At 43.6% G+C, this 13,672-nt stretch overlaps 1 long non-coding RNA gene across 1 annotated transcript in view; it reads left to right on the forward strand.

The window, feature by feature from the left end:
• Positions 1–5,398: 5,398 nt before the first annotated feature.
• The window catches only part of LOC122943952, a 299,406-nt gene continuing 291,132 nt past the window's right edge, over positions 5,399–13,672 (forward strand). Inside the window, exons 1-2 of the long non-coding RNA XR_006390913.1 lie at positions 5,399–5,425; positions 7,783–7,842. This is a non-coding gene — a long non-coding RNA (uncharacterized LOC122943952). The remainder of the gene's footprint in view (positions 5,426–7,782; positions 7,843–13,672) is intronic.

Consider the following 13,672-nt stretch of genomic DNA (forward strand, 5'->3'; position numbering starts at 1 on the left):
AGCCCCTAGCCTTTGAATCAACCACCCTGCCACAGAGTGAATAAAATAAATAAAAACTTACCTCTCCTACTCCGGACGCCTCCGCTCATCACTTCCAGCTCTCCTCCTGCTCTTCCTGCTGCCGACTGTGCTGTGAACTGACGCACACAGTGTGAGGTCACAGAGCGCCCTCATGCTGTGCGCAACCACAGCACAGCCAACAGCCGAGGACCAGGAAGCGGTGAGTACAGAGCCTTCAGCACCTCCTGGTCCTCCGATACTAATGAGTGCTTCCATAATGGTAACACAAGTGACGACCGAACAGATGTAGATGATGATGATGTAGTCAATTGCATGTGGGAGTTGGGTGAAGAGGGGGCATTGTCATAATCAGGGAGCAAGGGGGAAAGTGTTTCAGTGAGACAGCAGGATGAAAGGGCACCTATGAGACAGCAGGGTGGAAGCGTACCCTTGAAAAAGCAGGGTTGAAGCAGTGGGAGATTAGCAGCCAAACGCAGGAGGTGTACACCGTCTGTTACTCAGGAGACTACCTGTGAGGAACAAACTAGCAGTGCTCGGGTTCATAAAAGCAGCGGCAGGCAGGCATCACACAGTGTTGGATGGAAAATACCATACTCGCCACTGTGGGAATTTTTCACTAAGTTGCTGGGGCTGTTAGCGTGGCGGTATGCAGGATGTGTGGGCAGAAGGTGAGGCGCAGCCAGGGATGATTATGTTGGCACTTCAGCCCTGCATCAACATATGGAGCATCACCATAAAGTGTCATGGGGAAAACCGTGCTACTCGTTTAGTGTTACAGCCTGATGCAGCTGCCACACCGGAGATGACGGAGCCACATCGGGGATGAACTGCTCAACATCATCAATAAAGAAATTGAACACAGGCTGTCTCCTCATTACTGGAGATGGGAACCATGGCTACAGATAACAAGAAGAACATTTTCTCTGCGCTGCGTCAGGGAGGGCTGACCCATGCGTCCTACATGGCACACGTCTTTAATCTTGTTGTCACCCGGTTCCTCAAGTCTTTCACTGAGCAACAGCAAGAGCTGTCCAGGAAAATGTGCAAAACACGCCCTCTTTTAGCTGCAAAATACTGTTCCCCAACATCACCTGATATGCGACATTTCCACACGTTGATACTCCATGCTCCATATTTTAGACTGCTTATATGAGCAGAGGAAGGCGGTCAACAATTTCTTAATGCTACAGAGGAACAGGTCTACCCCCTGGTGTAACTTCCATGTTAGACAGTGGCAGCTCATGCGTGAGACATGCCATTTTCTCAGGCCCTTTGAGGAGGGCACTTTATTTGTCATTCGGATGAATGTCGTCATTCTGTGGCGGGCTGCACCCCAGGGGCTATTGAGTCCCAGTGTTTAGGGATTACAAGTGGTATGTTAGGACATTAATAGTTTGTGTCACAGTGCTCCTACCTGGATACTGTCGCTACCCAGGGTTAGTCTCTGTTGCAACAAAGGAGTTATAGTTGGTGGAGTAAGTAGAGTCCAAACTTGGTAAAGTTCAACGGTTTTTACTTGAATAAACTTGTGTCTGTCAAACAATTCTTGATCTTTCTCTTGGCTCCAGCAGGCTCAGGGTAAACTGGCAGGTAAACTTGAATGCTTTGCTTTCGGTCTCTGCTGCTGTGCTGATCTCTGGCATCAGTCGGGTTCCTATCAGCTTCAGTTACTGTTTCTCATGAGAGTGAGGTATCCTGTGACCCGTTTTTCTGTGTAGGGGTCTTTGGCTCTGTTTTGCCTCTCAGGAGTACAAAGTCCATTCATATATCAGGAGTGGGCTGCTCTCTGAGCTACTTTCCCAAAGCTCCTGCACCTTACCACACCATGCTGCTTCACTCTCTTGCTCCAGCTCTTAACTCCACACTCAACTCCCCAACTAAACTTCAGCTTTCTGCAGCCCTCCCTTGGTAGGAAGCATGATTCGCCCACTTATGCCCAAAAAGGGGAGAATGGAATGGTAAATTCCATTCCAATCTAAAGGTACACTGCCACCTGCTGGACAGCCAGGCACAGTGCATGTAATAACTTTATTAAGGCACAGTATCAGAGGACCTGGAATTAAATACACAGATTACATTCTTTGCTAGCCATTAGAGAGAGTAGCTAGGTGTAAGAATGGTAGTGCCCACTCTGGGGTACTACAATTCCACTCCTTCACGTCCTGGAGGGGATGCTGACAAATTTGATTGGCGAGGGGACAGAAGATGTGGCACCTCCATTTCATGGCCACCTGAGCCCTTAGGAGGATGAACTGGTGGAGGAGGGGGTGGAGGACATAAATGCCCAGGAATTTTGTACATAACTAGTGACAGCGGCATTGTCAGGATTCGGCAAAGGGATGACTACTGGCTATCCACATAGTTAGACCCTTTCTACTGGTCAAAAATGGTGGCATTTTTTAGACCTTCTGAGATGAATGCAAAAATAGACTACTGTGTAGTAAGTTGGTCGCTGAGTACATGAGCCATAGCTCGTCCTCAGAAAGGTCTGACCGGGGGAACCCTCTGCACACATGCTCCACTGCCATGACTGGTGGTGGTGATGGTGGTGGGAGGGGGCAGAAGCATTACCAGTTCCATATACAGCAACTTCAATCAGGACTCTTCAGCCGCCTACTGAAGAAACCACCCAGCAGCAGCAAGACATGCAGCAGAACCTCAACCAGCATGGGTGGCATACTTGGACTGCACCCTGTCACCCATGATCCAAGATCCCCTGGACTACTGGGCATGCAAACTTAAAGTGTGGCCACAACTGTCCGAGTTTGCCATGGGCATGCTTTCCTGTTCGGTCTGTATTGTAATATCAGAAAGGGTGTTCAGTGCGGCGAGGTGCATAATTACCTCTAAAAGAACTTGCCTTTCCTTCCAAAATGATGAGAGACTAACCTTCATAAAGATGAATCAGAAGTGGATCAACCAGGATTTCCAGACACCGATGCATCAGAATAGATCATTCTGCCACTAATGATCATACTGTAGTGTGCTGGGCCATTACTTCATGCCAGTCCTTCTGTTGCTATAAGTAAAGAAAGGGAGAGCAGCGCATCGGTAGGACCTTATAATGCATATGGAAGAACGCTAATGGAGGCTAATGGATGGGTTGCACTGGGAGCGTAACTCCTAAGATAGTGATGAATCAATTGGTAGTTGGTGCAGCCAAACTTCTCCCTTTAAGACACGCAGTGCCAGGTAGGTAAATGTGGAGGTAATAGTATATGCTTTTCAGGGCTGGTCCAACCCGTTCTTCAGATCAAGAGACGTGATACAAGAAGAGGTAAGTATACACAATTTAAGGGAGTTTTAGTGGGAATTTTCCGAGTACAGGGCAAGTGCATAAATAAATATTAAATAGTCACATGATTGGAATAAAAACATGCATCAATAAATATAAATTTCATGTTTGGAGATAAATAAAATTAAATTACAATAAAATATATTAAAATAGACATGTTTAGGACAACACTAAAAACACCAAAAAATATATATATAAAAGATATTTATATAAAAGGATACTGTTACTCAGTGAGGACTATGTCATTTCTAAGAGTAGCCACTATAGGTGTCATTGGAGTCCTGTGGAAACATATTAATAAAAACGTTACAGGACTGTTTCTGCTCATTTAGACCATAGGATAGGTCATCAATATTAAAAGCCTGAACAACCCCTTTAAGTAAAAGTTGCCAATGTTTGACAAGAATGATGCCTACATTTTGGTGGGAGTTAGAAAACATGGTGATAAAATTGTGTTTGGGGGCATGTTGAGTGTCTTGGCTGTCCTTGGGGCAGGATATTAAACATTCAGCCTGGCTCAGGGCATTGCTACATGCTAGTGCACCCATGACCAGCCTTTCTCTAAAACTTCTGTTCTAATTTATTTGATTGTATGAAAAAGGCAGCGTCCATATTACAGTTCCTCCTGGTACATTTTAATTGGCTGTACAGGATGTAGTTCAGCCATTTCCTGTAATGCAGATGTTTGTGTTGCCTAATCATATCTCACGAAGTGAACCGTTTCTCCTCCACCACTTACGGCACCACCTTCCCATCAGATTTCACCTTAACTGTAAAACAGACCATGTAATATATCTTGTACAGTGCTCCTGTGGACTGCAATACATCCGTAAGGCCTCTTTCACACGGCCCTCATTTGGTCAATATTTGATCAGTATTTGTAAGCCAAAAGCAGGAGTGGGTTCAAAACACAAAAGAGATGCAAATATTTCCATTACATTTTCTCTCTATTTTGGACCCACTCCTGGTTTTGGCTTAAAATTACTGATCAAATAATCAAATACTGACCTTCTGAAGGATGCTTTATGGAGGATAGGTCATCAGGATAGGTCATCAATATCAGCTCGGTGGGGGTCCAACCCCTACCTCTCCCCTGTTTGAAGAGAAGGCATTGCTCATACAAGATGGAGCCGTCCCATATAAGCGAATGGGAACGCCATACTTGTAAGTACACTGCTCACCACTGCAGTTGCTACAGCGAACAGGTAAACAGAGCAGAGATGAGCGCTGTCTTCTCTTCATACAGCTGATTGGCGGGTGTGCCGGGTGTCAGACCCCCCGCCAATCTGATATTGATGACCTATCCTGAGGATAGGTCATCAATACTAAAAAGCAGACAACCCCTTTAACCTCACGCCGCCACAACCAGTTTTGGCCTTCCTGACAATATTACATAGCTTGATCGCTGATATATTACACTGCAATACTTCTATATTGCAGTGTATTATGCCCGTCAGTGCGACACTCTCAAGCAGCTTATTGGGCCCTGCCATTGCAGTGAGAGATTGACTATACATTTCAAAGAGCTCCTGATATAGATGGCTCCGGAGCTAGCGCGTTATAAACGCATTTAGAAATTTGGTGGATCGCAATTTTGATTTACAGTTACACCAAATTGTGGGAAGGGGTTAACTAAAAATGTCCCAAAATGACACTTGCTGTGCAAACTAATGGTAGGTGCTGATTGTTTTGCTGCCAAGTTTTGATATATTTCAGCAAGGAAGTTGCCAGAGGCGAAAACAAGTTGCCATCTGTATACTGGGTGGTAAACTATGTCACTGATTTTCTCGCTATAAGAGGCAGTAGGATCCACATTTGGGCAGATCTCAGCCATCTACACAATGAAGATCATCATACTATTTGCACTGGCTAGTGTCGGTGTCTGCACGGGTAAGTATAGTCAGCAGCACGTTTTATATATGTACTATAAGATTTGTATGGGGTTACTTAATGGTGTCTTTTGCGTGTGTTTTAGTGTCTGGGAGCTCTGATCCCCCGCCACCAAAGGAATGCTCAACATGTGAACCATATGTCCGCACATTTGATCGCTGTGATGACTTTGTAAATGAATACGCCAATGATGATAACTGTTTGCAACATGCGTTGGAGGTAAAAAAAATACTTTACTTTTATCTAAAAAGAAACCCATACAACTAGAGGTTTCCATAAAATGTATCAATAAATCTGGTGCAACGGGGGCGTTACTGTTACACCTAGAGGCTCTGCTCTCTCTGCAACTGCTGCACCCTCTGTATGTTGATTGGCAGGGCCAGGAAGTATAAATGTGATCACACCTAGCCCTGTCTTCTCCTAAAGTCAATCAAAGTGCAGAGGGTGCAGCAGTTGCAGAGAGAGCAGAGCCTCCAGGTGTAGCGGCAATGACCCCGTTGCTCCTAGAGGCTAATTTGCATATATTAGTATTTGCTTCAAAAAACAACTGCCATTTTCTCCCTTTTATGGAGCAAAAAAAGATGGTGTTTTACTATATTTGTGCATTTGTATACTTGATCCATATTGTATAAGTATGTACAGTGTATATATATATATATATATATATGTAGAAGGAAATCATGGATAGTGATGAGCGGCAGGGGCAATATTCGAATTTGTGATATTTCGCGAATATTTTGGAGAATACTCGTCATATATTGAAGAATTCGCCATTATTTTCTTGATTGCGAAAATCGGCAATGTAATATTCGCGTAATGCGCGCGCAGTACAGGCCTGGGTCACTTTTGCAATTTTTTTTAAGCTGCTAGAAGTTTCCTGAGACTGGAGAAAACGGTTGGCACGGCAGAACATTACAATAGCTTTATATGCAGATAGAGTGCTCCAATATATTCGCGATTGCATGAATTGGCAATTAATGATACGCATATTTTGGCGCAATACGTGCAACATCACATTTTAGCCGGTCTGACTACATATTACTAATTGGTGCACTAAGTATTGTTGTAATGATGTGACATCACAGCACTATGTCTGCAGCATGTCTGTATGGACAGCAGAACCTATCAGCTCCACTATATCAGGATATAACCTACACGGACTATCTCCCACTATCTGTATTATGTATATGAGCTGACTATCTAATGTAATCACACAGCAGAGCACAGAGCACAGCAATGTCACTGCTGTCTCTCTCAGAACTGCAAAACTGCTGGGGAGGTTCTTATATAGTAAGGGGGAGGCAACGTTCCTATTGGTTGCTAGGGATGTTGCTAAGCTCAGACAAAGACACCGCAGCCTTCTCATTGGCCCACAAGCAAGAAGCAGGGAGGGATCATGGGTTCAGATGAAAACAAATCTAGAATATTCACCAAAGCGAATATATACGGTAGCACTGCATTCTACATCTTCACGATTTTTCGAAGTGGCGATATTTGCGATTAAAATTCACGATTAGAATATTTGTGACAACACTAATCAAGGAAGTTCAGAGCGATAGTTTATTTGCAAGTGAAGCAATCCAAAGTTAAGCGGGTCATACACATTAGATTTTGGCAGGTTTGGCCGACCATCTAATATGTATGGTAGCTTCCTGACTGTTCCCCGAGAGCTGATATCCGGGGAGATATCGACTGGACACATTGGATTCAATTGCCCGATCCTTTTGGTAGCAGGGAGATAAACCGCTGCCAGAGGAGTGTGTGTATGGGGTGTGGGGAATTTGGACTTGTACATATAAAATGATCACTTTGAACTTCTTTGGAGTTCCTTCTACTTGTATGCATTGGTTTGGACAGGCTCGGACTGGCCCACAGGGGTACAGGGGAAACCCCCGGTGGGCCCCTGAGCAAGGTGAGCCCCTAGTTTCCCACCCCCTGCACAAGTAGAACATAACACATTAGATTTACTGCACTACATACATATATTCAATGTACAGCACCTCAACCAGCCTATGTTCATATATGAACATTATAGATTATTAAAGAAACTCCCCACTTTATTATTATAGACACGGTCAGATAGCTGAGATGACTTCTAGCTATAGAGGAAAGCTGCGAGTATCCTCTTTTCCCCAGGATCTACCTTCTCAAAGTTGCGGCAGGGACCTCCATATTAAATCATCTGGTATCAGGTGCCCCCCCGCTATGTGAGCAGGTAATATTTGTATGTATTTGTACGGTGGGCCCCCAAAATAAATTTTACTGGTGGGCCCTAGGCACCCCAGTCCGACACTGGGTTTGGAGTCCTGCTCCTTCTCTCTTCAGAACTCAGCAAGGGTGCACTTAGTATAAGAGCTTACTGTGAGTGTATACACTGCACATATATAGCGGGTGTAATTGTCTGATTATGTGCACGTCTTAGTCTGTTACAGTATACGTTATTTGCATATTCCACTTCATTGTTATCATACATGAACTGTTTATTACTATTTTATGATTTAGTCATTTTGCATAAGTCAATTAGATGCTCAGTGCTGCTCATCAGTGACTGCCATGTGATTGTGTTTTGTTCACAGAGTGTCCCGCAACTGCTGGAAATTGCAAAGAAATTGATCTGTAAGGGAAGAAAGAATAAGGTACAGTAAATGTAATGTAAAACACCTTAAAGGGGTTATCCCATGATCAATGAAAAAAGAAAAATCAGACATCATCTAGTACATGTCAGTCTCTTTCTAACAAACTTAGAACCAGCCCGGTACCTCACATGGATCCAGAGATCTCCCCATTCATTGCTCCAATTGATCTGCTAGATTTATTCCAAGCTGGCAGCTTAGGGGGCGTGCACTTTCTAGAGGGGTGTGTCCCTTCTACTGCAGCTGGTAGCAGTTCAGGGCTGGAACTGAGCATGTGCTTCCATCTCTGTTCGCCCGCGAACACATGCGATCTGCCATCTTACCTGTGCCTCGGCGGACTTGTCAGTTAAGATGGCAGATCGCATGTGTTCGCGGGCGAACACTGCGAACTGGCCATCACTGCTGATCAGTTTAGCATTCATGGACTCCTTTAGCGAAATTGAATTGTCTCAAGAAAATCCTGTTACATTGTAAGAAAATACCCTGTAACTTGACTTGCAGCATAAATGTGTCGTTTTATTGTTATCTGCCAAGTGAACTGACTTTTAATGTAGGACTTTTTTGAACTTGCAGTTGGATAAGAGATTTGTATACTGCGCAGAATTTGAAAAAGAATTGAAGGATTTTATGGTAAGAAGAGCAAACAGCTATTATTAATTATTAGAATTAGGGCTGAGTTCACACTTCAGTTATTTGGTCAGTTATTTCCATCAGTTATTGTGAGCCAGAACCAGTAGTGAAGCCTCCTGAGAGATCAGGTGTAATGGAAAGATTGGCAAATGTTCCGTGTTTTTGTCCCGCACCTGGTTTTGGCTCACAATAACTGATGGGAATAACTGACCAAATAACTGAAGTGTGAACTCAGCCTAAGCAGCACATTTACATTTTAATCTCTTTATGGTTTATGAAACTGTATCGAATCCTCTATTATCTATAAATCCAAAATCACTTTTTGGGCTCTGCTGTTATTTCTCTTTCTTCAGGCTTTAGTTGTTTTTGTCAGAATAGATAGGAAGGTACAGCACTGCATTCAGCACAAGAGATTCTGATACCTGACTCCATTGACTTACATTGTGTGTCAGGACGGATCCGTTTGACTCAGTTTCCCCAGATGGACACCAAAACACTGCAGGCAGCGTTTTGGTGTCCGCCTCCGAAGCGGAATGGAGACAAACCGATGCATTCTGAGCGGATCCTTATCTATTCAGAATGCATTAGGGCAAAACTGATCCGTTTTGGACTGCGTGTGAGAGCCCTGAACGGATCTCACAAACGGAAAGCCAAAACGCCAGTGTGACAGTAGCCTAAATCTTATCTGACCCATTATAACTCTATGGAGAAAGCAGCAGGTTCTGCCCAATGAGTTATCGCCGATCACAGACTTTACCCCCAGTATCTGTTGTGTAAAACGGCAATATAATCACTTTATATTGAGAAGCCATACCGGTATGTATTAATACATTATTGAGGGATGTCCATACACATTAGCCACTTGTTGACCAAACAAGCCATTTCACCTAGTGCCCCATGTATGCTCGGCTTGGCCAAGAATGCAGGTGTTCTAAACAAAGGGAGGAGAGAAAGCAGCTGCCAGACTCCTCTGGGGGATCTCCGTGAGAAAGAAAGGATCAGGCAAGTGGAAATCCAGCTGCCCAATCCTTATGGCCTTTGGGGTACAGTTGGGAGATCGCTATACACCTTAGATCAGGAGTCAGCAACCTCTGGTACTCCAGCTGTTGTGAAACTACAACTCCCAGCATGCTTCATTCACTTCTGTGGGAGTTGTGCGAACAGCCAAGCTAGTGTGCATGCTGGGAGTCATAGTTTCACCACACCTGGAATGTGGAAGGTTGCTGATCCTGCCTTAGATGGTCGTCTGGTCCTGTCAAAATAACTGGGTTTGACTGATGTACATCTATGTATGCCCAGCATAAACTGTAACGTGAATTTGTATTTAAAGATGCCCTTTTATCCCTCCTGACGGGTCTGGTTACCCAACAATTGTGGAACACATTTATGACCGGGTGTTATCATGTCTCTTCATCCATTGGGTGTATCTCTACACAGTCTGGCACTGTCAGCAAGGATTGGACAGAGGCAATGTGCAGGGACACCCACAACTGGTGACACCCAGGTATCTACCTATTTATACATTTCGATGAGGAATAACAGAGGAACGGTGGACTGTGCTGTAGTTACACACATTAGATTCTCCAGAATTGTTATTTTATAGGAGCTACAATTGCAGCGTTTACTAAAACAGACATGAGAGGCGAGAGCTCCTCTCTAACCTTATGTCTAGCGCACTTTTCAATGTAGTGAGATTTCTAGATTTGATACATGTTACTTTGTAACGATGAATGACGTATTTCTTTCCCTTGGCAGGGATGTACTGGCTGCTTTGCTGACAAGAAACTTGGTGTCAAAGAGATACTAGTAAGTGACTAAGGGTGGGTCATATATGCGTTGTATATTCCGGTATACCGTTCCGTTATAACAGGGAATATAACGGAATTTATGGACGGAATGCAAAACAGAAGCCTTTAGAGCAGTGGTTCTCAACCTTTCTAAAACCGTGACCCCTTAATACAGTTCCTCATGTTGTGGTGACCCCCAACCATTACATTTTTTTCCTTGCTACGTCATAACTAATTTTGCTACTGTTATGAATTGTAATGTATAGCATAAATACAAAATATTTGTAAACCAAATAAATAGCTTTAAAATAAATAATAAACAACAAATACCCCCTAAAAAAATAAATCAGTGGTGCTCACAGTACCCCCCCCCCAAAAAAAAAATCAGTGGTGCTTCAAGTCCCCACCAAATAAATAAATAAATCAGTGGTGCATCAGGTTTCCCCCAAATAAATAAATCAGCAGTGCTTCATGTCCCCCCAAATAAATTAAGCCTTGCTCAGCCAAATAATTAAAATAAAATTAGCCAGGCTCAATTAAATCATTGGTGGCAGTGGTGCTCAGCGGCGGTGTCATTAACGAAAAAACTTGGACCTCAGCAGACAGGCGGCCCGACTTACCCGTCCAGAAGTCAGGCTCCTTCAAGCACAGGCAGTGATAGGACATCGCTTCCTGTGCGCGAGGATAAGGGGCCGCTGCCTTGGGCGGGTGACCCACAATAGGAAGCCTCAGGCGACCCCCCGGAAAGGGCCGATCGACCCCCAAAGGGGTCGCGACCCCTAGGTTGAGAACTGCTGCTTTAGAGGCAGATCCTGTATTATTTATACACATAGGTGATATCTGTCATTGTACTCCTGTCAGTAATGATAAGCAGATAACTGAAGTAAAGTGGTCTGTATAGACCAAGAAGTGGTGCCTATTTTTAGGCTTATGTCACGACCATGTTGCCTACGGTCTGGTTTGGCTGTTCAACCACAGGTGAGGGCCGCTAGTATGTTGCCTCACTTGTGGTTGCCGCTGGCAACATGTTGTTATTTTGTATGTCACAGTATAGCAGCCTGAGCTGGTGCTAGGCAGCTTGCTGCAATGTGCATGCGGTTGCACCTGGCAACCTGTCTTTGTTAGGTGTGTCTTTTCTATGTCTGGTGTGCACAGGGTTTGAGTTATGTGTGCACTTTCCCCTTTAAGTGGCTTCCATCCCTTGCCTGGTTTTGGAAGGGTTAACTCCCTCTTTGTGTGAACACTGGGTGTGTCTGTGTGTGGGTGTGGCTACATGGGCTATTTAGCCTCAGTTAAGCTCAGTAGTTTGAGGGGTACTTCAGCCATGGTTAGCTGGAGTCATCCTCCTGGTTATATCCCATCTGCCAGTGAGGGCCACCCTTGTGGTCATAAGGTTTATGTTCCATGATGTTATTTTATGTTTATGTAGTGTCTATATTTATTGCAGCTATAGTTCTGGGTTCCTGTGTGTTTATGTGTGTGTGCTGTGTCCTTTTATGTCTGGGTGTGGACACCAGCACGGGATCCAGTCAGTGTGTCTGTGGCAGGTAGGTGTGGAAGTGCTTTTCACCCTCCTGCCATATCCATAGGCTGTTGATGTTTCTCTTCCCTTGCAGCTTGGCCAGTTTAGACTCCTGTTTCTCCGCGTCTAGGAGGAACAGGTTGTCTACCCAGCTCTTAGCTCAGGGATGTGCGGAGGGTTAGTAGGGATCCGAGGTTCCTGAGCATGAGCCCTCTTACCATCAAGGTCGGCTCATACAGCTAGGAGTCAGGGTCAGATTAGGGATGCGCTAGGAGGTGACCTGCTCCCTTATTCTGTTGTCCTGGTCAAGCAGCTTCCACTTAACTTAACATCACACGGATTAGAGTTACCCCCACTCTAATCCATGACAGCTTAGTGGCCAGTGTGAAAACTGAAATATTTTAGGATCTTAACATGTTATGACAATTAAAAATAATCACCAGATATTCTTTAAAATATTGAGATCAAGAACAAAGAGATAGTATTTTGGCCAATGTTTCTGGGTCTGTATAGATGAGAAATATCGTCTCTCCGGTGGGTTAATTAACCCAGCTGATGTCCCGGTCAGCAGTGTTTGAATAGTATGGAACAGTCTGGTATTCAGATAAAGTTCTCAGTATGGTTACTTGTATTTACTGATTAATCATCACTTTATATATTCAATACAGTGCCGTTAAATATCGCTGCTTGTTTGTATGATAAACCGGAGCTATTTTACTCACTGTTTTAGTTGAGTTGTGCCGGTTTTAATTGCATCACTCGTGGCACGACTCAACTAAAACAGTGACCATACAGGGAAATATTAATCTGTATTATGTTATTTATGCCTTTTATTTTTTATAAAGCATTAATTTTAGCTGTATGATTTAGTATGTATTTTAAATAAGTACTGTATATAACGAGTTTTTGAATAAATATATTGTTCTATTAACTCTCCATGTGTAACTAAGTGGTGGTGTGCCCTACTATCTCTTTGTTCTTGATCTCAATAATTTTTAGAGGATTGGTGAATCCTCTTTGTAGGTGCACCCATACTGTTCTTGATCTATTCATTCTTTAAAATATGTCTAATATAAAAACATGAGTTAAAAACAACAGTAAAAAACCTCTCACAAACACTATTTAAAACAAGTTCCAAGACCTGAAATAACATACACTTGGTATCATCATACCCATAGCAAATTATACAATAAGCTTACAACTTGCTTACTAGGGCAGCACAGTGGCTCAGTGGTTAGCACTGGTGCCTTGCAGCGCTGGGGTCCTGAGCTCAAATCTGACCAGGGACAACACCTGCATGGAGTTGTATGTTGAAAAAAATTAAATAAGGTTGACTGCATTTTTGCAAAAATTAAAAACTAATATAAAGTTAATGGTACAATGTATATGTAGCTACATAAAGAGCCACTGGTCTTATACGTAACAAAGCCTATGGTTAGGGCCACAGGGAAGTCGTACGACATTGCAATGATTGTCAATGGAGTCGCAGTATGACATTCCGTGACAGATGTGACAATTGCAGAAAATCCAACACTGCTGGAATTTTGGTCGCAAGCTGCATGTGACTTTGCCATCAGGGACCACAGTGTAAGTTGTGTGTGACATAGGACGCCCCTGTGACCGGGCCATGTTCTGTACAGCCAGATTGCAGCTCTAAAGTAGCCACGAGACAGCACGTTGCAGACAAGTTGCCTGAATTCTTTTTGGTGCATGACTTTTCTGAGAAACGTGTCGCTTTGAGCAGCTATGTTGAAAAAAGTTCTAAAAAATGTTATGCAGCTTGAATGTGAATAGGCAAAATAAAAAAAATATTCATGTGCTCAGGGCTACAATTGGCCCAGTCCTCAAAGTGTTAAAAATAATGTTGTGAATTTCAGTCTTATATTTATTTTAG

The sequence above is a fragment of the Bufo gargarizans genome, chromosome 7 (assembly GCF_014858855.1).
Source record: "Bufo gargarizans isolate SCDJY-AF-19 chromosome 7, ASM1485885v1, whole genome shotgun sequence".
Lineage (NCBI taxonomy): Eukaryota > Metazoa > Chordata > Amphibia > Anura > Bufonidae > Bufo > Bufo gargarizans.